This window comes from Emydura macquarii, unplaced genomic scaffold (genome assembly GCF_026122565.2).
Source record: "Emydura macquarii macquarii isolate MOO-44397 ecotype Brisbane River unplaced genomic scaffold, CSIRO-AGI_Emac_v2 contig_306, whole genome shotgun sequence".
Classification (NCBI taxonomy): Eukaryota; Metazoa; Chordata; order Testudines; family Chelidae; genus Emydura; species Emydura macquarii.
The window spans coordinates 131,060-154,136 of NW_027130443.1; the positions used below are offsets into that span (position 1 = coordinate 131,060).

Genomic DNA, 23,077 nt, shown 5'->3' on the forward strand with positions numbered 1-23,077 from the left:
GAAAACTCTCCTTTGCCGTGATGCTGAAGGTGAGGCTGCCGGCATTCTGTGACCCCTGCCCATCACGCTGACCCCGTGATTCCCCCATCTGTCTCCACTTATTGTCTCTTGTTCTAGACATAGCTTGGAAGCGCTGGGGGGCAGTGTCTCTCTTTTGGGTCTGTGTTTGCATAGTGGCTGGCGCAGCAGGGTCCTGGTTGGAAGGGTCTGCAGGCTTGATGGCAAAGCAAATAATAAAATGAATAATAAATAAGACAAACAATAAAATTATATGTTAATAATGGCCACAAGATCTATTAAATAGCACAGGGTAGAGTCTCCGGGCCCCGTTTTTCACAGCCCGCGTGCAACACATCAGGACAACACCAGATGGCAGCCTGTCTCTAACACAACAGCTGACACCTTATCTATTCCAAGCACTTTACAAACCCTTCCTGACTTCCATTGTATTTTTCCATACTAGGAACATTTTCGACTGGCCCATAGCTGTGTTGTCCAGGATGAAAGTGGGCAGATCAAACCCCCATAAAAAAAATTATTTAGGTCGTTATGGGGGTGCTAAAATTGTGAATCATGGAAAAAGCAATAAAACTCCTAAAGAGGCGGCTGGCTTCCTATAAATACAGATATTCTTCCTCATTTCTTCCGGAGGCGCGAAGAGTTGTATGCTGGCTGCAGCGCGAGACTGGCGTTGCTTTAATAAGGCCACCCCATGAAACGTCCCTCCTCCACCCCCCATCCCAGCTAGTCCTTTGGGGCTGTGCCGCCATGCTGCGGGAAACACTGGGGCATCCCCATAACACGACGCTTCCTCCCCTTTCTAATGGGCTTGGACGAGCAGCGAAGTAGCGCTGACGTTTAAAGACTTGTCATTGGTGTGAGTGAGCGCGGGTCGAAAGGAACGGGGCCGCTCCCCCCTTTCAGAGCAATGGGTTGCAGGCTCTCGGCAGACTCAGGCAATCGGTCCCGGCTCTCAGCAGACTCAGGCAGCCCGGGTCAGTTTCCCTCCTTTTGGAGCCAGGGGCTGGGCTCTCTGCAGAGGTGGCTGTTGCTCTCACACGCACCCAAGGGCGTTGTCTGCGCTGGAAACGTGGCCGCGGTGCGCCCCGGAGGGGATCAAGCCGTGGCTGGGTAACCTCCCTCCCAGAGAGGTGGTAGCTGGGTCGACAGAAGAATTCTTCCATCCAACTAACCTGGCTGGGTCTCCCCTTCTTCCACCCCCTGCATCACCCGTGGGGGGGGGGCTCCCCTAATTCCGCCCCCTGCATCACCCGTGGGGGGGGGGCTCCCCTAATTCCGCCCCTTGCATCCCACCCGGCTGGGTGCTACCTAGGGCCCCCTCCCCACAGACTGAGCCGGGGGACCCCCCCTTGCCTTGCCCCTTTAAGGGCTGCTCAGCTCCCAGGGTGGGGCCCGGAGTTTTCCCGTCTCGCGACATTGCACTGCCCCCCTCCCCTTCACCCAGCCCAGCCCGGCCGGCGCCGGCCGCCCCAGCTGCTTTGCTGCTTTCCCTGTGCCCCAGAGCCAGGCTGGGGCGGCCCCCCCCCCCCATCCTCCCCCAGTTCCCTGCAGGGATTGCACGGGCCCGGCCAGGATGCAACAGTTCTGCTGGAAGCAAAAAGGGAGGGGGTAGGAAATTGCAACTCGACTGCCTCCCCCCCCCCATCGCACCCATGGTGTGGGGGGGGCCGTTGGAAGGAGAGGTAAGTAGTTGGGGGAGGGGCCGTGCATGGGGGAGGGGGACCCCTTGCTGGGCAGTGCATGGGGGAGGGGGACCCCCTTGCTGGGTATTACAGAGGGACGGGGGGCCCCTTGCTGGGCAATGCCTGGGATGGGGGGGCAGTGCATGGGGGGAGAGGGGGACCCCTTGCTGGGCAATACTTTGTGGGGCCCAGGGTTGTCTGTTGTGCCGTGTGCGGGGAAGGAGGGCACGGGAATGCATGTAGCTGGGGAAGGGTGGTGGGAGGGGGATTCCCTTGTAGGGACTGGGGGGGCCTTGACTGGGAAGAGTGGCAGATTGAGGAATGGAGGGAGAGGTCGTGTGCTGTTCACACGCTGCTCCAGGAGCAGATAGGGCAGGTGAGCGGGGGTGCGGGAAAAGTGGTTAACTCCCTTTGAACGCTGCTTTAGGCGAGTCTGTAATGGGATCTGCGAGGGACAAGGCTGTCTGTGGGTGTGGAGGCGGGGCTGGGCATGGGCCATGTATCCCGTAGGGATACAGGTGAAAAAGGTGCATGGGCTGTGATTGTGAGCATCAAATCCTCCCCTATTGGGGGAGCCGTGTGGACGCTTTGTTGGGGACGTGAGGTTGCACCCTGCGTCTGGCGGCGGCTTTCAGGAGAGAACTCGGGGTTTTTGGGGAACATACGGTTACATTATCAAGGATTATTTTTAGAAGTGTGAAGTGAGTGCACCCCCCCCTTGCCCTGTGATTCACAAAGCCGGAAATGTGTCATCTAGAGAGAGGGACACAACTCAACCTTGCCGTGCTTCTTACACTGCCACAGCGGCGGGGGAGATCGCTGAGTTCGGACGACTCTGGTGGTACAGAGCGGTGGTTTTCAGCTTTTTTTTTTATTTGAGGACCCCTACAAAACTTGGAATGGAGGCACAGACGGGCCCCTTTGGAAATCTTAGACATACTTGGCAGGCACCAGGGGTCCGCGGACCACAGGTTGAAAATCACTTTTCTGTAGTAGTAACAACCTTCCGCAGACCCCTTAGACATCGTCTGCTAACTCCCAGGGGTCCGCGGACCACAGGTTGAAACTACTGGTACAGTGCTTAATTTGTAATGAAAGGGGCCGGGGCTCAGCCCTGGCACAAATTAAGCACTGCAGTGATCTAGAATGAGATCCAATGGCTGGAAACAGAAGCTAGGTGAATTCTGGTTAGAAATAGGACACCCATTTTTAATAGGGAGGGTAATTAACCATGGAGATGTGGTGGATTCTCTGTTGCTTGGAGTATTTAATCAAGACCGGTTAATGCCTTTGTAAAAAAATCTGCTTCCACTCAAGGAGAAGTGGCTAGAATGGTGCAGGAAGACTAGGGGAAATTCTCTGGCCTGTGCCTTATAGGGTAGGAGAAGGATCCAATTGTCTCTTCTGGCCTTTAAACTCTACGAAACTTTGTGCCAGCTGATATTTTTTTTTAAATGGCAGCGATTTACTAATTCTCAACAGCTTCAATTTCCAAAAGCAATTTAGCAATGTAAAAAATAAATACTTTTCTTTTTTTTATTTGAGTCACCATTGAGGGACTGGGTTTTTTTCAGAAAATACTTCGCACTTGACCTCTGAAAATTGGATCCTTGTGAAAGTGTCTCAGAAAACCGACACAGCAAGGATCTGTCATCACTTCGGGAATTTTAACATGAAAAAGTAGGATGTGACTGGTGGGAAATCTTATAACCATTGGTCAAGCTTTTAGAGATCAAACACGCTTCTTTTATCCTGCCCTCATAGAAGTGAGTCCTTTTTAAAAACCCAGTGCGTCTTATAGTGTGCATGCACTATTGCTAATTGGTGTGTTGTTGTTGTTCTGACCTCTGTCTAGTTAGGGAGAGAGGCTACTTCAGATTTCCATGCTAGGAAATTTCCCCTGATCTTTAACCTCTCCTTTCATCCTAGCGCTGCACTTCACACAGAGAACACACCAGAAGGGGAGTCCCCCTGACCCCACGCCACCCTCTGATTTTTGTTTTTAACTGCTGATGCTCTTTGCAGACTCACTGCGTTCTTGTTATCCCCATTTTACAGATGCAGAAACTGAGGCAGATAGAGGCTAAGGCCATGTCTACACTACAGACCTTACAGCGGTACTGCTGCAGCTGCGCTGCTGTAAGATCTCCCATGTAGCCGCTTTATCCTGATGGGAGAGAGCTGTCCCGCCAGCGTAATTAAACCACCCCCAACGAGTGGCGGTATTTTTTTTGGTGGGAGACCATCTCCTGCCTACACAGCGCTGTCCACACTGTGGCAGCTTTTGAGGGTGAAACTTACGTCGGTTAAGGGTGTGGTGTTTTTTTCCCCACACCCCTGACCGACAAAAGTTTTAGTATAGACAAAGCCTAAGAGGAGGAGGGAAAAAATGCATTACTTAAATTAATCACTTTCAGTCCAGGAATTCTCCATGTCGCTTTCCCATTTCTCAGCCAGCTTTCCAGGGCGAGCTTTGTATTATTGTTCTGCCCTTAGCAAAGTGCTGTTCTGTTTCTCCCTTCGTTTCCACCCTGACTTTTGCTTACAAGAATGTGTTATCAGGTTGACTGTTTTGTTTGTTTTTGAGTAGGCTGGTGAGTTAATATAACTTTGAAACAAACTCTTTCTGTTTCTCTTTTCCAAGCGGTTTCCAGTCAACTTTGATTTGTGGCTTTAAGCAAGAGGGTGGCGGCGTGTTTTATCTGCGCTGCGTTTTCCATGTTTCTTATCACCTCTCCTTTTTGTCAGGCATTCTTGTCTAACACTGCTGGTTTACTCTGAGCATGTCTGATCCTCCTCTCGTGACTGGTTTTGAGACTGCAGCAGCTGTTCAGATAACTCCTGCTTTGCCAGAAAACTTCAGGATGGTATAAACAGTGACAACCTATAAATGTGGCATGTTGTGCTGATTTGAAGAAGGATTTCAGATTTGCCATGGAAAGCACAGCGATCCTCAAATGTAGGAAATCTCCATCTTTCTTTCTAGCTTGCCTTTATTGTATCAAATCCAAGGAGTGTAGAATGTGATTTAGAATGCAACGCCATGATAGCTCTATTTTTATTTCACAAATTAGTAATGGCGTTCGGTCCTTGGCACGGTTGTCTTCTGAGCTCTTTGTTACATGTCCCATTTATGTTTTGGGTGGAAATTTTCAAAGACGCTCTGCATTCATGGATCAGAAGGTATCACTGTGACCATCTAGTTCAGTGCTTCTCAAAGACCGGTCTGTGGACCGGCGCTGGTCCCTGAGATCTCCCGTGCACAGTTTAGGAAGGCAGCAAGCCAGTCCTAGTATCAAAAAGGTTGTGATTTTGGTCTGACCTCCTGTAATAAAGCAGGGCAAAGACCTGCCCTGAATTAATTCCTGGCTGAACTAGAACAGATTTTTAAGAAAAACATCCCATCTCGATTTAAAAATGGTCAGTGATGGAGAATCCACCACGACCTTTGGCAAGTTGTTCCAACTGTTAATTACTCTGACTGTTAAAAATGTGTACCTTTTTCCAGTTCAAATTTGTCTCGCTTTGGCTTCTGGCTACTGTTCTTGTTAGACCTGTCTCTGCTAGATTGAAGAACCCCCTCTATTATGAAATTTCTGTGCCCCATGTAGGTTTTTACAGTTTGTGACTGAGTCACTTCTTAACCTTTTCTTTGGTAAGCTAAATATGTTGCGCTCTCGAGGCTGTCATCAGAAGGTGTGTTTTCCGTTCCCTCAGTCGTTCTCTTGGCTCTTCTCTGAACCGTGTCCAGTTTATCAACCTCCTTCTTGAATTGCAGACGCCAGAACTGGACACAGTACTCCAGCAGTGAGTGTTGCACCGGGAGCTCCTTTTTTACCTAGTCTAGAAAAACCCAAAGTGTGTTAGCTGCCATGTTTTCGCTAACACCAGCCTTTCCCGGGTATGGATGTAGGCTTCTATGCTCAATTTTAGCTGTTGCTAAGGAAAAGGTAAATCGTGTTAACTAACCTCAACCTAATCTTGACACCTCCCCCCACTTTTCCTATTGACTTCTGTGGGTTTATCACTTAAAAGTGATCAAGGTTAATTCACTAACCATTGGCATCATTAGGAGCGGTTAGGCCAACAATAAATGTTTTTATCTGTCCACCAAACTTCTTCAAATTGCTCTCGCCTTTCTCCCATGGCGTGTCTGAACCTCAAAAACCACATGGTCCATAGGTCTGTGAACATTCTTTGCATGACTGTAACGTGAGATCAGTGCCCCATGGTTGTGGGCACCGTATAAAGATAGTAAGAGACAGTCTCTGCCCCAGGAGAGCTTGTCTACACTAGTGCTTATGCTGGCAAAAATTTTGTTGCTCAGGGATGTGGGGAAAAAAAACAAACCCCCGGAGTGACATAAGTTTTGCCAGCATAAACGCTTGTGTGGACAGCGCTATGTCGGCGGGAGAACGTCTCCCGCCCATCTAGCTCCCACTGCTCGCTTAGGTGGCTTCATTATGTCGGCAGGAGAGCGCTCTCCTGTCAACATAACACGGCTACGCAAGTGGTCTTACAGCAGCACAGCTGTACGGATGCAGCTGTAAATTTAAAGCGTAGACTAGCCCGGAGGCCTTGTCTAAACACAGCAGTTGTGCTTCTTTAGCTATCGCAGTATGGTAAAAGCAGTGCAGCACTCGAATGTGGACACTGGTATGCTGGTATAAAGGTGCCTTGGGGCTTGTCTATACAGATACGCTCAGGAAATTTAATTTGAATTCACTTTCAAAGTGGCTTAAACTAAACTGAATTAAGGCCACGTTAATTCTGAATCCAAGCCTCCACCCAGGGTTTTATCTAATTCACTCTAAATTCACACCTTTTATTTAAGTTGTATTAAAAGTGAGTTAGTTAAAAGGGGTTTAATGCAGTTTAACTAATCCACTTATAACACAAATTAAATAAAGCTGTGAATTTAGGGTGCATTAGATAATTGCATTAAACCCCTGTAAGGACGCTCTGATTAAGTATTAAAGTGGCCTTAATTCAGTTTAGTTTAAGCCACTTTGAAAATTAATTCAAATTCACTTTTGTGAATGTCCCTGTGTAAACAAGTCCTTATATCTGTTTGGGAAAAGGAATAAACTATAGAAATATAACTCTGTGTCTACACGAGGGGCACAGTACCAGTAAAGTGCTCCTTGTGTAGACTCCCCTTATGCTGTCAAAGCTGCAGTTTTTTGGGTATAATTAATTCCTCCACCCCCTGAACAAAACAAACTGTACTAGGGAAAGCAGTTTTGCCGGTATAGCCATGTCTACACTACATTGCGTCATTCAGGGATCATGCCTCTTCAGATGACTAAGCTCTGTAGACTATTGCACCGGCACAGCTACTCCTGTACAAAATCTGTGCGCCAACCAGGCCTTCATAGACAGTCTAGAGAAAGGAATGCTCGTTAACACTCATCTACATATATAGGGAAACTGAGGCACTCAGTGATGATGTGATTTGCCCAAGGTCAGATGGGGTATCTGGGGTGAGTGGAGCTGAGAATTGGAACCTGATCTCTTGAATCCTGGTGCTTTGTGCCCAAGACCCCCATTATTTGCCGTTATGAGCCCTGCTGGGTGCTAGCTGACTATGGGGATGGCAGGCAGCAGTAACTGGTTCGCGGGAGCAGCGCTCAGATGGCACGCGTGCTTGTCAGCGTGAGAGCATTTGGCTAGGCGAAGGTGGAAAGCAAGCGCCGATGCATTTGTTTAGGGGTAAAAGGAGCGCTGATAAATGTAAACAGGTCGGGTTTTGCAGAAGTCAAAGACAGCATGCTTTCACTTGCACAACTCAGTGATAACGTGTGACTCTCCCAAAGAAGGGAACAGGCTCGTTGTTTTTTCTGGCTGCCTTGCCAATGTGTAGGTTCCCCCACCTTCTGTGAATAGAGTACCAAGCCAAAACCCCCCAGGGGAGCTCAGCCATCTGATCAGCTGTTCTCTTCTTTGCACCCCTCCTTGCCTGGCAAGACGGAGATCTGGTTTCTGTTTCATAACCGTTATCCTCACGTCTGCTTTCGGTGCGTGGATTCTGCCCCCTGCCAACTCCCAGATCTCTCTGCTTGGGGGTTTGCAAAACTTGACAGCTCCAATTTCCCCTGAAACGCTGATGAATTCTGATGAATTTCCCCCTCCCCCAAATACCTGCAAAATAGCCAGATCCTTCAGTTTCAAAGCACCCTTTCGGCCAAGCCTCTCCGCAGTGATTTATAATTAACAATGTTGACACTCAACCGTCATAATTGAGCTTTGGAAATGTTCTTGATGCTATTGTCTCAGCCTGTCTGGCTGCGGAGCGATAATTAAACGCAGGAGGTGATCCCAAAATTTCCTAAACCTCTGATGTGTGACAGTCCCCATGTGCACTAGACTGTCTCTGTTGGAATAAAAGTTGCTTTAAGCTGTGTTGTTACAGTGAGGCACCAGGCCTGGTAGTGTGGGTTCTGAATCTTGTTCCCTGTCTATAGCATGTCACCATACTGCCTGGGAGCCCCAGGCGTGGACCAGCACCCTGTCGTGCTGAGTATAGTACAAACAGCATAAAAAGAGGGGCCCTGTCCCAACGAGCTTCCAGTCTAGGTATAAGACACAGCAGACAGATACAGACGGGAGCATGAGGAAACATGAAAGGCTGGGCTGTCAGCACACCAGCGGCCTAACGATTGTCAAGTTTTTTTGTTGGCATCATGGCAAAGGAGGGTTTGGAGGAGGAGCGTGAGGTAGATTTGCTGATATTTATCTCTCGGAGATGCTCCCTGTAACGTTCACTCTGTGTGTGTCTGAATTACGTCTGGGCTGAATACAGAAGTGTGCTCTTTGATATCTCTGCTTTATCCAAGAAGAAGGCTGCCTCTGAACCAGACAAGCTATATGATGCGGAGCTCCGGTTCTTGTTGCAAAGATTTGAGCAATGTTAACTGACTTTTTGGTTTGAAAACTGTCTCTGCTGTTCCCGATGGGATTTAAAGGTGCACAAAACTATTTTGTGACTTTAAAAAAAAAAAAAAAAAAAAGTCTCCTCCATCCCTTGTAGCAGTTGGAGCAGCAATTGTGAAGCGGTGTGTGTAATTGGAGTAAGACGCAGACAGGCTGGGAGCAGAGCTGAAACAGCAAATGTTTTAAACACACAGGTCTCTGCTGCTGTGGAGCTGGGTGAGGGGTGGGAAAGACGATTCCAGTGTGCAGTGAGCTGAAGGGGGCAGATGCTGAATGTTAAATACAAAGACACTTTCAAAGCAAATTCCAAATTGCTTCTACCTGCCAAGAGCAGAATTCAGGTCCTGCAAGAGGTGAGAGCTTATACGCCTGAGCCTGTCTTCTGCTGATTTCGGCTGTAGCAAGAGAGAGATTTTTAAGGCCGGAAAGGACTGTTGTGATTGTCAAAAGGTGAGATTTTAAAAAACACTGAAGTCACTTTTGAAAATGGGATGCAGGTTCCTAAATCACTTCAGTTCTTTTGAAAATTTTCCCCTAAATCTGACCTCTTGTATAACATGGGCCAGGGAATTTTATCTAGGTATTCCTGTTTGTTTCCTGTCTGACCCTTTCTGTCTTGAATCCATCACTTCTGGTTGAGCTACAGGATGCATTTTAGAAAGACTAATCTTGACAAGAAAGAATGAAGAATCTGCCACTGTCCTTGGTAAGCCAGCTCTTTGGTTAAATAGCCTCCCTGTTTAAAATAAGGTGCAATTTTTATTTACTATAATTCAGTTCTGTCATGTAAAACAGGGAAATAATTTCACGTCCTTAACTTAAAAAAATCCTGTGTTTGTAATTTCTACTTCCGCCCCTGTAGGCCGAGATTTCCGAAAGTGACTACCGATTAGAAAGACAAAGGATGATGCAGAATTTAAGGCGCATTCCCAGGGAGACCTGGGTTTAAGTTCCTGCTTTACCACGGATTATGAGAGAAGATTATAAGCGAGAGAAACTTGGGGAACCTGGTACAATTGTCTTCCTTCTTGTCAACTTTGCTTAGATGCTATGGAAATGGGAGCCCTATAAATATGTTGGGTAGATCTTTGAGTGCTCAATTGAGTGCAGAAATTACTGGGTGAAATTCTCTGGCCTGCGCTGTGTAGGAATTTAGGCTACCCGAGCAAACGTACCAGGGGAAAGTGCTTCCCTTTCCATCCAGAGGGCAGTGAGCGAAGCACATCTGTTTAAACAGTCCAGTCAAAGTGCCTTGTTGTTTTCCATGAGCTTCAGCTAAAGTAGAAAAGTCTGCTGCTTGCAAGGCAGAGGGGAGGTTGTGTCGATCTGAGTTGAGGTTGGAGCCACATATGAATAGGGAAAGTGGGATTAGTCCTACGCTGTTGTTTACACGGCATTGCGAAGCTGGAATCATACTCTTGTAAGAGATCATCGCAGCCCAGGAGAGACGTGAAGGCTTTTGTCGACCCTAGGCAAAAAGATGTTGAAACGGTGCGTGTCCTCCAGTGCAGAGGCCACTGGATGGACAGTCAGGAGACCTGGCTTCCACTTCTGTCTCGGCTGCGTGCTGGCCTTGGTCAAGATGCTTCATTTTGTTTCCTGTCCAACCCTTTCTGTCTTGCGTCTTTTGATTGTCAGCCTTTTGGAGCCGGGACCGTCTCTGGCGTGTTGTGCAGTGTAGTGGCCCTGATCTTGGTTGTGGCCTCCGAGTGGAAAACACCAGTGTTGTTTACTGATTTGCATCGCGGTGGACCCTAGGCCTCCCGGCCACGGATCAGGACGCTGCTGCGCTAAGCGCTGTACGAACACAGAGCAGACAGACGGTCCCTGCCCCAAAAGGCTTATGGCTGATTGTAACAAAGCTTGCTGCAGCGCCTGGAGATCCCAGGTGCTAGCAATGTGGGTCTAAGGTCTGCGGAGGGAATGGGGCAAAGAGCAGATGTCTTCTCTCCAAGGAAAATAGCCGGCCCCATGGGTTGCCGGGTCAATGGAGTTGCCTGGGCTTGGGGCACTTCCGGTCAGGACGACTCTTTCTAGGAAGCAGGCTGGCTCTTTTCCGTAATGCCACACTTTCCAAGAAAGGAGCAGCAGTTAGTCGTGCAAGGCTGGGTGGCTATGTGGTCTCTGTGCTTTTTAAAATAGGGTCTCCAGAAAAGAAGACGTGTTTTGCCAGTACGTCCAACGAAAGTGGGCTCTGCTGTCCCTGATCTGGTTTAATTAAGTCCTCATGGTAGAGCTTGGATTTTACTGAACTAAATGGGACCTGAGACGTCCTCGAGAGGCTGCTTTAAACTGGTCCCTGTGGGTGACCAAGTCGTCCTTCTGAGGAGAAGGGGGCAGGAGCAGAGCTGGGGCATGGACCGGTCCCTCGTCCCGTGCTAGAAGAGCGCCAGCCAGTAGGCGCGGTGCCAAAGGTGCCTGTGTCTGGTCCCTTTCTTCCACCCCTTGTCTGTCTGCTCAGGGGGTGCATTGACTTCACAAAGGTGCCTTTGCCTGCAGCTATGGGTACTCGGCTCCGCTCAACAACTTTAGTGGCACCGACAGGCAGCAGAATTTAGGGGTCTTAACAGATTTATCTTCTCCTGGTTTCTGTCACTGTTTATAAAGCACAGACACTGTCAGGGAGAGGGCATGGGGTGGGTGAGTTTAAACATACAGTTGCCAAGCACTACATTGCCCCAATCTCCGTTGAGGCCGCTTTGACAGCAGCGCAGGACGAAACGTGAGCTCCTGGTGAGAGTCCTCCAAAGCGTGGCCGGGGAACCCAGTTGCTTGGTAGGGTGCTGGGCCGGCGATCTGTTCTGTTTTCGTTCTGCTCGCTCGCTGCCGCCCGCCTGCCTGAGGAAACCAACTCCCCTGTTTTCTGCAGGGGAAGTCGTCCTTCTGGGAAGGCAGGCTTTTCCGGCACAGCCACACCTGCTTTCAGTGTTGTCATCCCTCTGTGCGGGTGAGAGTGCGCGTGCCATAGGAAACCCACTGTGCTCCAGGCTTTTCCATAAAGCATAAGAGCAGGTTACATGGACACCTGTCGGGGATGGGCTAAGAGGTATACTTAATGCGATCTCAGCGCAGGGGGCTGGATGAGACAACCTCTTGCGGTCCCTTCCAGCGGGACTTTTTCTGGACATGTTCCAGCCTCACCCAGTGATTCCTGTTTGAGCGATAGCATCTCATCCTGTCCTGATTTAAAAACCTCTGCAAATCCTCAAGTGGCAGCTGGCTAATACAGTATCATTGGCTGGCTCTGTAGGTCTGTTGGATCAGGGATGGAAGTCAGGACACCTGGGTTCTCTGCCGGTTTGCCTCCTTTCAGGTTAGTTTGTGTCTCTAAAATTATTTGTGGCGCTGTTGGTGACCCCTGACTGAGATTAGGGTGGTGATCTGAGGGCATCTCCCCAGGGGCTGCACACCTCTGGCAGAGATCGGGGTGGGGGGACCCCAGTGTGCCAGGCTCACTGAAGAGCTGGTGCTTTAAGTAGACAAAGGGTGGCCAGAAGGATTGTTCTATTTTACCGCTGGAAATTGAACCCCACTGTCCCGGGTTCCCCTCTAGTGCCTTCACCACAAGACGGTCCTTCATTCCCACATGAGGATACATGCCTCCCCCCTGGGGCTGACTCTCCCGCAGCTCCCAGGTGAACGTGCAGCGCTTGGAGAAAATCAGTGCCCTCGGAGACTGCGCGGCTTCCTCACATCATGGGTTTGTTGCAGGAATTTGAAGGGGAGGCGATTCACGCAGGAGTTCAGATTATATGGTCCCCGTGGTCCTTTGGCTTCGCATCTACAAATAACTGAAAGTGCAAAGGGTATGCAGATGAGAGGAGGGGGAGAATTGTGCTTCCTGCAGTCGCTTTATGACGCAACTGTTTGCTCTTGGTTTAAAGACCTTTGCTCTGCTTACACTCAATGCCCAGATGTCTGTCTTTCCAGCCAGCCCGGCCCCCCCTTCTTCAGGAGGCGATGGTAAAAGTCATGCCCTCTGGCAGATCGGGCTTTCTTTGTAAATTGAATGTTTGCAAAACCTGATGTGGAAACCTTTTTGGGGGAGTTTAAAAAAAAATGTTGGGGGGGGCAGCTTTTTATTTAGGTTTTAAGTGTTTGTCCCCTGCAAAGCAGACGCAGCCACACATTTCGTACGGGAATCTATTTATCACAGGGTTATATGCTGCTGCCACCCATTTCCAGTGTAGTATGAGTGTAAAACTTGTAGCAGTGTCCTTAGTGGATTTCATGGAGTGTCTGGCATTCTTGAGATTTTTAAGACTGGAAGGGATCCTTAGATCCTCTAGTCTGAGCCCCTATAAAATATAGGAACGTAAGCGTCAGACCAGGGTCCGTCTTGCCCAGATCCTCTCTCCAACAGTGGCCCGTACCCGAGCTTCAGGGAAGTGTGCAGAACAGAGCAGTGACGGAGTGACCCACCCTTGTCTTCCACTCTGAGCTTGTGGTTGTCAGAGGTTTAGTGTTGCTCTGAGCACAGGTTGCATCCCTGACTTTGTTGGCTAATAGCCATTGATAGACCTGTCCTCTTTGGAACCCAGTTATGCTTTTTGGCCATCACAATAGTCCATGGCAATGAGTTCCACAGATTACTTGTGCGTGGTGTGACCACGTATTTCCTCTTGTTTGTATTAAACCTGCTGCCTATTCATTTCACCAGCTGACCTCTCATCTTTGTAGTGCGTGAAAGCATAAATAACACTTCTCTATTCACTTTCCCCACACCGGTTATGATTTTGTAGATCTCTGTCATATCCTTCTTAATTGGGGCCGTTCAGCTTGGAAAAGAGACGGTCTTTTTGGTCTCTCCTTGTACAGGAGCCATTCCATGCCCTTGATCATCTTTGCGGCCCTTCCGTGAACCGTTTCCAGTGCCACTGTATCCTTTTTGAGAGAGGGCAGCCAGAACCTGAGCATAGTATTCACGGGGAGGGTGCACCATGGGTTTATATAGCGGCGTTATGATATTTCCTGTCTTACTTTCTAGCCCTTTCCTAACAAACTGTTGTCAGCCTTTTTGACCGCTGCTGCCCACTGAGTGGAAGTTTTCATAAAACTATCCACAGTGACTCCAAGATCTGTCTCGAGTGGTGACCGCTAATTTAGACCCCTTGTTGTATATGGCTAGCTGGGATTCTGTTTTCCAGCGTGCGTTACTTTGGACTTATCAACATTGAATGTCATCTGCCATTTAGTTTCCCAGTCAGTTTTGTGGGATACCCTCTGTAATTCCTTCCCATGAGCTTTGGACCTAATTATCTTGACTAAAAAAAACAAGAATCCTGTAGCACCTTAAAGACTAATAAATTTCTGCAGGCGTAAGCTTTCGTGGGCTGCATCCCACTTCGTCAGATGCATGAAGCGGAAACCACAGATAGGAGGTATATATATACATCTGAGGGTAAGAAACATAACAATGGGGAGGGTAAGTGTTAGCAAAGTCCATTCAGTTAGAGTAGATGAGGCCTATTCACAACCGTTGATTAGAAGGTGAGAATGTGTGAACAGTGACCATAACTGTGATACCCTTGATTCATCCAACAATATTGTAAATCTATCCAGCTATCCACTTAACCCAGCAGAAGAGTCTGTCTTGTCTTGGGGACTCTCTTTCTGCCCCACACACAAGATACAGTTCTGCGGTGATCCGGAACTCATTACAAGAAATAATTGTCACTGTTCACACATTGGTCCCCGTACAGATCCTTGGGGGACCTTGTTTGTCTCTCCCCACTGTGAAAACTGACCATTTGTTCCTATGCTTTGTTTCCTATCTGTCAACCAGTTAGTGATCCATAAGGGGACCTTCCCTCTTACCCCATGGCTGCTTAGGAAACGTCTACATTGTGCAAAACCCCTCCAAATACACAGCGCAAATTTCAGCGCCTGGATCAGTTGACTCGGGTTCCTGCTACAGGGCTGAAAATAACAGGGTAGACGTTGCCTCTCGGGGTGGGACCCTGGTTCATTCTATAGCGATCATGCTTCCTGCGTGACCTTGCGCAAGTTACTCAACTTTTGTGCTTCAGTTCCCTTCCTGTACAGTGGGATAGCAGCACTTCCGTGCCTCACAGGGGGTTGTGAGGATAAATTCATGGAAAATTGTGAGGCTTTCAGATACTGCAGTGATGGGGACCGGATGAATATCTTCCCTAAATAATGCAGAAAATAAACAGAGAGCAGAAATTATGGAAAATTAAGCTAGACTTCTAATGTATCTAAGGTTGTTAATAACACGGGGGAGAGAGAAGAATATTTTTTCTTAACTGTTTTCTTTTATCTTGCCTAAAAGAAAAGGTTGTGCTGCTAAAGTGGTGTATCCCCCCAGTGTAGACACAGTTACAAGTGTATAATTTATTCCTGTATGGGAATGAGCTATACCAGTAAGTACAGAGCTGGCAGAACTGAATTTTTATTTTTTATAATTTCAATGGATACTATCAATGTTTATTTTTAAGCATTTTTTTTTTCAGTTTTTATCAATTTAGCGTTTGACAGTCGTGCAAAATTATGGGTTTTGAGCATTCTGGACTATCTATTGATTTTAAATTAGCACAGTCAGGAAATTAAGGGATGGGGTCAAACAATCATTAATGACAGTAGATGCTGATATTCAAAACGTTAAAGCTTTATAACTTTAAAAACACAAATTGTCAACATCACATGTAAAAATATATGAAGTAAATATCCTTAGATCAAATTCCAATTTCTGAAGCTCCCTTTTTATGGTTCTTCTGCCTATCTGGAAATTTCAGTTATTATTGATAGAATTTTTTCCCTTTAGTTTTGTGTGACTACAGTGAAATTTAACATTTACCGACAAAAATATAATCCTTCCAAAGCTAAGTCTATGTCACCTTTTGTACCAGTCTAATAGCTTCCATGCTGGGATTATCTGGTATAACTATTGGTTAAAAAACCACACCCTTAACAGACATAGTTATGCTGGTACAAACCTACTTTGTAGGTCAAGTCCTGGTTGCACATGCAGTTTGCACATGCTCATAGAGACTGCTTAGTGTTCAACAGCTAAATTTTAGCCCTGATCTTGGGTGGCATGCTACTGGGACATAGGACTGAATGTCCAGTCCCTTGCTGTCACAGGCAACCCTACCCGTAATGCCATTAATAAATTTATCAAGCCCCATCTTCAGACAAGTTATTTTGTAGACAGATGATAAGGGCGTGTCAGAATTCCCCTGAATTAAAACCCTATAATGGAGTGGAGTGCACGTGACTTGAAAAACAGTGAGAGCTGGCGCTAATGCTCTAAGCTGGTACCTGATATAAAGAACAAAGCTTTAAAGGAACTTGGTTGGAAGGGAAGGAATTCAAGTCTACACAATAACTCGAAACCATCCCTAAGGATGTTTACAAATCGTGGCCGTGTGGGGTCAGAGATGACTGATCTTTGCAGGGTGGTGTGGGTAACTGTGCATGCTATTTTGTACCTGTCTGGAGGTACAAAACCCTACTTTGTTCTGCTGGACTGTCAACCCGTTGTTAAATTTGCATGAAAACTATTGTAAGATGGCTCTAAATACATATTTAGCTGTGAGATCCACGTGTGTCTGGTGGTGTGTTTTTCTCTTTGGTCCCCCACACCCACCCCGTTCTACACTGAGAACAGCTGTATAACTAAAAATAATTTCTCTAGATGTCATCCTTCAGCATGTGTGCTAATGATTTTCTCTGCCCCATCCCTGGGCCGCTGAACGTCCTTGGAGTCACATTCAACCAGGCAGTGCAAATCTGTGTGAAAGTAACTTAGAAACTTCATGGGGATTTTACAAAATAATCTCCAGTTTTGGAAGGACATTGACTTTTGATTTCTTAGCTTGGCCGGTGCTGCTGCTAAGCCTGTCTTTACTGGAGGGCGGGGGAGGTGTTCGTAATTTAACTTAGCTAAAATCCCAGTGAAGGCCAAGGCAATGTGTGGCTTCTTTTCATACTAGGATTTCACTTCGTGTTAGCTGCCTCCAGTTAAGAATGCACCTTTTCCCGCCCTGCTACAGACAAGACCTAAAGAAGACCTGGTCAAAGTTAAGGCGAGGACGTAGTCCTAAGTGGAGTCTCAGTTCGAAATGAGTTAAGTGATTCTCTAGCTTGCTACTCACGGGCTGTGTTTATAGGGGCAGAGTAGTCCAGATCTGGGGTTCAGGTTGAGATCACCATTGTCACCGGAGCATCCTTCTCTCTGTTCGTGCTTATCTTTGCAGCACGGCTGTTGATCCAAAGGCAGGAAGCTGAAGCTAGATAAATTCAGGCTAGGACCACGGGGCAGATTTTTAACAGAGAGGGGTACTAACCACTGGACCAGACCCCCTGAGGACACGGTGAATTCTCCATTGCTTGGAGTCTTTACATCCAATTTGGCTGTTGTGTGCTAGCTCAGCCATCAGATATGGGCTGGAAAGGGGGGTTACTGAGAGCAGTTCTCGCACCTGTGCTATATGAGCATAATTTATTGTAAACTCCTTGTGGCAGGGGCTATCTCGTTGGTCTGTGTTTGTACAGCACCCAGCACAGTGGGGCCCTGGGCCATGGCTGGGGCTCCCAAGTGCTTCAGTAATACAGATGGGGGACACTGAGGCAGAGAGATGAAGTGAATTGTGCCACTGAGCCAGATACTGAATCCAGATCTCTCGAGTCCCCCGCTTGGCGCCTTAGCCCCGAGACCGCCGTCCTTCTCAGTTCCCAGGCAGCCCAGCGCTCCGCCGGGGCGCATGGGATTCTCTGAAAGTCACTTCTGGGTCTGGGAGGGGGCAGCCGCAGCACGTCCGTGCGGAGCGAGGTGACTCATGGCTTTTGTTCTCCCAGCCCTCGGCACGCTCTGCCGTCGGGCGCACCTATTCCAGGCAGCCCTCGAGATGCAATTCCAGCCCGGGCCTCCCACCACGTGGCTGGGTGGTTGCCTTAAGCTGTCTTGCATCAACCTCGCTATGGGAAGGGTATTCGTTTAACTGGGGATCCCGCCAACGTACGACGACAGTGCACGCTTGACGGAAGCAGGTTGACACAGCGTCAGCGCAGACCAAGCCTTGTTCACGTTGGAAGCCCCAGTGGTGCCAGGGAAATTGCTGGATTATGGGCCCCCCGTCCTCTATGATCTGGCGTGGAATTTGGTCCAGGACATAGGCTGGCTGTGTGCAGTGCATGGAGCCCGCGGAGATTTATCCGGATTGCAGCAAGGAGCATGCGTCCTGTTCCCGGGGCACCGTTTTTTTTCTTCTTTTGCATGTGATCAAGCAGCAAGATGCCGGATGGCTCCCTGGTCCGTCCCCTTATGGCAGTTCCTCTGACCTGACCCCGCCCAGCCGATCGGACCCTTCAGTTCCCAGAGCTGGCGCGAGGCCCCTTCTGTCAGGGTCTCTGCTCGGCTGTTTGAACTTGTGAAAACTCTCTGCTGCCCGAGGGAGTCCGGGTGCAGACAACACAGCCTGGCTCCCTTCGAGCGCTGAGTCCGAGGCGCTGCTGAGCAGAGAGGCTAAACATCACAACAAATGGAGGCTTCAGTCATCAGCAGCGAGGGCAGTGAGACCCGCAGCACCTAGCACAGGGGGGTCCTGGCCCGTGACGAGGGCTCCTAGGCCCTATAAATAACAATAATCCTTGTCTGACCTTGTGCCGTCACGGGAGCCCTCCCGTAAACCCAGCTGGCTCAGAGTGCAGAACATTGCATTCTGCCTCTGAGCTAGACGGCTCAACAAACCAAGCCACCTTCTATGCGGCTGCAGGGCTGTGGAATGAGCTGCCTTGAACTCTTGCACCAGTCACAGCTGAGACGCCGCTCTGCGCAGGGGGGATGAGCTGACAATCCCGCAGTAGTGGCTTTTCACCGAGGATTTCTCCTTTCCTTGTTGTGCTCGGTGCTGTACAAACACAACTGGGAACAACCGGTGTAGCCCGAACATACAGGACGGGGGACTCTCTCCTTGGAAGCCGGGACTCTGAAAGGGATTTGGGAGTTGTCGGGGAATAATCAGCTAAACGCAGACGCCCGATGTGACGCAATGGCCAAAAAGACTAACGTGACCCTGGGATGTGTGAACAGGGGAATCTCCTGGGGGCGGAGAGGTGATTTTTACCTCTGCGTTTGGCACCGGTGTGAATACCGCTGCCAGAATGCTGTGTCCAGTTCTGGGGCCCTCAATTCAAGCAGGGGATTGATAAATTGGAGAGTGGTCAGAGAAGAGCTGCAGGGGAGACCTAAAGGATTAGAAAACCTGCCTTATAGCGAGAGACTGAAGGCTCTCAATCTACTTAGCTTAACAAAGCAGGTAAAGGGTGACTTGATCACAGTCTGCAAGTACCGACACGGAGCACAAATATTTAACAATGGGCTCGTCGATCTAGCAGAGAAGGTCTAACCCGATCCAATGGCTGGAAGCTTGAAGCTAGACCAACTCGGCCTGGAAAGAAGGCGTAACTGTTCAACAGCTACCGTAATTGGAACAAGTGACAAGGGTCGTGGCGGATTCTCCATCGGTGACCATTCTTAAATCAAGATGGGCTGTTTTCCTAAAAGCTGTGCTCTAGGAATTGCTGGGGGTGGGGCAGTTCTCCAGCCGGTGCTACCCAGGAGTTCAGACTAGTTGATCACAATGATCCTCTCTGGCCTTGGTACCTGGACGGGGCAGAAGGAAAGAACAAAAAGACAGTTCCTGCATGAAGGCTTTTACAAGCCACGTCTCCAACAAGAGATGACCAGCGAGCCCGACGGACTGACGGGGGAGAGGGGTACAAAGAAGGAATGAGACGATATTGGTCAGCAGTCTGCCAATACGTTAAGGGCTGTTATAAAGCCGACGGGAGAGGAGGGGGTCAAGGGTTCTCCATGTCCCCCGGAGGTAGGACAAGCAGTGATGGGCTTAATCTGCAGCCAGGGAGATTGAGGTTAGATGTTAGGAAAAATTCTCGACCTAGAAGGGTCACTAAGCTCCGGAACTGGCTTCCAAGGAAGGTTGAGGAATCCCCATCATCGGAGGTTTTTATGCACAGGTCGGACAAACGCCTGTCGGGAGTGGTCTAGGTTTACCTGGTCCTGTCTCAGGGCAGGTGGCTGGCCTGGACGTCCCCTCCAGGTCTCTTCCAATCCGAAATTTCTGTGTTAGTCAGTGGTCTTAGCACACTCCTGGCCTAAAGGGGGGCAGGGGAAGCTGCTATCATGGGGCGCTGGGAGCTGGAAATCAGCCATGTATTTCTCGTGAGTGCATACATCTGTACTGGTATTAGAAAGGCCCCTTGATCTGAGCCAATGCAAAACTGACCACTGCAGCGGGTTCAGCTTTTCTAATGGATCTGGTGCAAATCTCCAATATAAACACACTTCAGCTGGTTTTAAGCTTTGCTGGAATTTGCTGTAGCTTGCCTCAGGAAATGAACTAAACTGTATTGCTGCCTGACCATCAGCTGGTGCAAGGATTGAGTCTGAATGCCTGTACAAGAAACACAGGCCAGAGGAGGTGTGCTAGGTTAAAGGATCTTCCAGAAAGGCTCCGGTCTAGACTGGAAGACACCAAGAGATGGAGAAGTTTGGTCCAATGATTAAATCCACACTGTGAAACATCTGCCTTATTTCTCATTGGAATGTGCCTGGCTTGAACTTCCAGCCGCTGGTTCTTGTTCTGCCTTTCGCCACTAAATTAAAGAGCCATTTAGTACCTGGTGTTTTCTCCCCGGAAACGTGCTTCTACACCGTAATCCAGTTCTCTGTCTCTCACTATCTCCACCCTCGAATCATTTTTGTAGGTGTTTTTTTTTTTTGTTTTTTTTTCCCCCCCTACACGCTCTTTGTTGGTTTGTTTGGTTTTTTTAATGCACTTATTTACACTGGTGTAATGCTGGCGAATTGTCGGTGGAGTCACTCCTGACTAATGCTAGTGTCAGAGGAGAGCTGGTGGTGTAGAGTATTTTAGATGCCTTTCTCTAGCGCCAGGAGTCCGTCCTCTGCAATTATCTCTAAACAGGCAAGAGGCAGGTGAATTACATCAACTCTTAACTGGGTTGGGGCTGGAACTCCCTGTTTGCCCTGGTTTGTGATGGCTGATGGTGAAGAGACAGACTATTTAATAGGTCTGGGTAAAATCTAGCCAGCTGCTTCTGATGACATCTGTAGAAACTGAAGAGGTAGGAGTGTTCTGCCTAAGCAAGCTTTGAAAGTGTGGGTCTGTAGAAGAATAAAGATCAGTTGAGGGAAATGATAAAGGAGGAAACCACGTCCGTTTTGATTGGGGGGAGGAGGGGGCTATAAAGTGAGGTTTTGGAGTGGGTTCAGTAGCAAAGTTTGTTGAGAAGTTTCATAGAGTTTTAAGGCTAGAAGCGATCATTAGACCTAGTCTGACCTCCAGTATGGTACGGGCCAGAGCACTTCACCCCAGTATTCCTGCTCTGACCCCGTGGATCTCTTAGACCAAGACGCCCAATTTCAATGCAGAAGGATTCCCAAGTGAGAGAGCAGAGAGCCCAGCCTATAGCTATTAATGCTTTTTGGTCTGGTGATTTGTACGGCTTCCATCCCTCTGGTATCTGGACTCCTCGCATTGCTTCTAGGTCGTTGGGTTAAATGACTGGCCCAAAGCTACCTAGACAAGTTAGCCTGGGGAGGGCTCGGCTGTAGAAGCTAGCTCGAGTGTAGCTTTTCTGGCCCCCCAGCCTGTGCTAAGATGCAGCTCTGTGTCGTATTTGAGGGGCCTGTTGTGAGAAGAGGTGCGTTGTACAGACAATCAGCCCTTTCTCGTTATTACGCGTGCACAACCAAAAGCATGTTGAAAAAGCGTTAGTGAGGTCGCAAAGCCACACTCTCAAAAGTTAGGAAAGGCCTGAATTAGGATGATTTGTGCAACCTTAATTTGGTCCCCTGGTGCGTATGCATTGTGACACCGTCTTTAATTCTATGACCCATACTGACTCCTCTCCTTTCTCCCCACTGGAGCATGCCCAGTGCCGGCTGACTCTTTGGAGACTTTAGCAGCTAAACGCTACGCTCTCTCTACCAAACATGTGCAAACTGCAATTCTTCAAAGGCTTATAACTCGTCCCAATTTGAGCGGATTTTTACAAGGCTGGGAAAGGGACATCCTGAGACCAAGGCCACCTTCCCTGCTGAATTCCAAAGCATGGAGGTGCTTGAGCTAGTCAAGAAAAAACTATCCTCTTTCTCAGAAACGGCTGAACCGTTATGGTTGAAATTTTCCAGAAAAATGCATCCTAAGGTGGACTCCTGGCATGGAAAACTTCAGCAAAGACCATTAACATTTGGCACCGTTATAGTCACCTGAAAACAGAATCTTATACTGGGAAATGTTAAGTAATCTTAGGAACAGGTGGCGCTTCTGGGCTTGTTACTTATTTGCCATAGTTTCTCACTATGTGCTAGGCACATTTTGAACACCCAAGGACCGTCCCTACTCAGAGCAGATTGTGACGGAGATAGACACCAGGGGATTAGCAGTAAATAAGTTGCATGAAGGCCAGAGACCAATGCACAAGGTTCTGCATAGGCAGCGTTGTAGGGGGATCGAAAGAGGGACGGAAACAAAGCGGGTGTAAGGGTCTTGGAGATGCTGTTGTACCAGGTGGGGCAGCTGCGTGAAAGGAGTCCAGGCGTTGGGAAACGTATGAGGGGGCGGATGGATGAAATGCAGGCTGCAGCGCCTCGACAAACGCAGCCTTTCTGCACTCTTCTCCACTGAGAAGGCTGCTGCAAAGATCATTCTGCTAGCCTGTAGCTTTGGCTGGGTCCCCCGTCTCTTTGCATCGCTCCGCTGGCTCTTCCTTCTCCGGTGCATCCAGCGTAAGCTGTTTGTTTTCCAGGCCATTCCTGGCCTGTCCCCGCCCCTTCTGTCCTCTCTCATTTGATTGACTCCCGCCTCCACGTGCTAAAAATGTGTGCGTGTTTCTCCCACCCTGCCACTCGTGGCTGGGAGGTGCTCCCTGCAAACCTCCACAAACTGGCCTCCTCATCTTTCTTCAGCACCCGCCTTCGTTGTGATGCCTGCGAAAAACATGACAAGAGCGAGGCTGTCGGTGTGGTGAAACCACTACCTGCCATGCCGAGCAGCACTGTCCGGTCGTTTCCTCGTACGCGCCGGTCTGTCTGTCTGTCTCTTGCCTTGTACTAGGCTGTCAGCTTTTCCGGGTGGGACCTTGGTTCTGTGTTTGTGCAGCAGCTGGCACATACTGGAACTCCTGGGTGCTCTGATAACGCAAATAAATAGTACTTGGGGAAACTGCCCGGAACAGCTATTGCACAGTAAAAGTCCCCAGGGGAAGCTGCCCTGGCCACTTTCCCAGTGGAAACAAGTGCTACGATGCGTGCTTCTCTGGAGTGGCTTGCCGGGATCTAGAGGAAGATGCTTCCCCCTCCATGAAGAACCTGCAAAAGCACTGAACCTGGGAAGACTTGCATCCGAGCATCCGTCCCGGGCAGTGCCGCTGGT

General features: G+C 48.8%; 1 protein-coding gene across 1 annotated transcript in view; it reads left to right on the plus strand.

Annotated features, from left to right (window-relative positions):
* The first annotated feature begins 1,487 nt into the window (after window positions 1-1,487).
* Window positions 1,488-23,077, plus strand: part of KIF1C (kinesin family member 1C) — a 38,690-nt gene continuing 17,100 nt past the window's right edge. Inside the window, exon 1 of the mRNA XM_067555046.1 lies at window positions 1,488-1,703. The gene's annotated coding sequence lies outside the window, so the exon portion shown is untranslated. The remainder of the gene's footprint in view (window positions 1,704-23,077) is intronic.